The sequence below is a fragment of the Scylla paramamosain genome, chromosome 3 (genome assembly GCF_035594125.1).
Source record: "Scylla paramamosain isolate STU-SP2022 chromosome 3, ASM3559412v1, whole genome shotgun sequence".
NCBI classification, from domain to species: Eukaryota; Metazoa; Arthropoda; class Malacostraca; order Decapoda; family Portunidae; genus Scylla; species Scylla paramamosain.
The window spans coordinates 40,745,522-40,747,058 of NC_087153.1; the positions used below are offsets into that span (position 1 = coordinate 40,745,522).

The following is a 1,537-nucleotide window of genomic DNA, read 5'->3' on the forward strand; positions in this document are numbered from 1 at the left end:
GAGGCTAGGTGGCACAGCGATCCCACGGTGGCAGGTGAGGGCGCACATTACCTACCCAATCAGCGCGAATTTGCAGTCCTCGGTAGTATAGTGGTTAGTATCCCCGCCTGTCACGCGGGAGACCGGGGTTCGATTCCCCGCCGGGGAGGACATGTTTTTAGTATATATATATATATATATATATATATATATATATATATATATATATATATATATATTTTTTTTTTTTTTTTTTTTATCATTATTATTATTCTTACTAGTTGTTTTTATCTCTTTTTTCTGGCGGATATTTGCTAATTTCTGTTTTATCATCATTGTCATTATTCTTCATGATCGTTCTATCGCATTTCCCTTTTCCTGCCGTTATGATTCACTATTTTTTATCTTATGCTTGTGTTTTTTTTGTTTTTTATTCTTTCATTTTTTTGTGTCGCGATATATTTTCTTTTTTCCTGTTCAGTGTTTTTCCTCATTCCATTTTTTAGTTTGGTTTTCTTGTTTTCTCATGTCAGTTTTCCCGTTTTCCATTTTTTTTTTTTTTTTTTGTATCTTGTCTGTTTTTTCCCAATTTCCTTGTTTCTTCACCTTCTTCATTTCACCTTTGTTTTCCTTTTTCTCCGTGTACTTGTTTCCTCCTACGTTCCTTTTTTTCTCATGTTTTTCTTCCATTGTCTCTTTTCTTCTTCCTTTCTCGCTTCTTGACTTTCTCTGTACCTGTCTTCTTGTTTTCTTCCCATTGGTCGTCCTCCCTTGTTCGGTTTTCATAGTATTTTTTTCCTTGTTCCTTTTTCCCCTTGTTACAGTTTCCCTAGTTCATTTTTACCTTCCCGAAGCAAAAACAGTCACTCAACTTTCTTTCTCCTCCTTCAGAACTCATAAATGTTCCGTCTTTTTCTTTCAAACTCCCTTTAAATTTTCTCCCTTGAAGTCTTGAAGGGAGTAATTATTCTGGTAAAATTGTATCCACCCTTCACTTAACTTTCTTTCTCTTCCTTTAAAAACTCTTATTTTTTTTCTCCTTTCTTCCTTTCAAGCTCATTCTTAAATTTTCTCCCTTCAACTTTTAAAGGGAGTCATTTTTCGTCTGTTATTTGTAATATTATACGTATCTTCCCTTTACTTTCCCTCCCTTCCTTTAAAACTCGAAAATTTCTCCCTTTCCTTTGAATTGCCCTCTTTAATTTCCCTTTTTTTCTCCCTTATACTTTTAAAGGAAGTCATGCATCGTATATTGTATTACTGTATCCTCCCTTCACTATAACCCCCCTCTGTTCTCTACTCCCTTGTTCACCCATCACACCCACGCCACTGCACCTTGTCCCGCGCCCTACACGCTGATGAGGATCCTTGGGGAGTGGCGGGGAGCAGGCGGGGAGTCAATGAGTAGGCGGAGGGTAAGTGAGGAGTAGGTGGGGAGTAAGGAGTGAGGAGTAGCGGGGAGTGAGTGGGGAGTGGATAGGGAGTAGGTAGAGAATGGGAGGGGAGTTAATAGGGAGTGGGTGGGGAGTAGAATCCTGAATGTGCTTGGGGAGGTCTT

General features: G+C 38.7%; 1 non-coding gene across 1 annotated transcript; it reads left to right on the forward strand.

Annotated features, from left to right (window-relative positions):
- Positions 1–76: 76 nt before the first annotated feature.
- Positions 77–148, forward strand: Trnad-guc (transfer RNA aspartic acid (anticodon GUC)). The gene has a single exon. It is a non-coding gene; the product is annotated as a tRNA-Asp (tRNA).
- Positions 149–1,537: the final 1,389 nt, after the last annotated feature.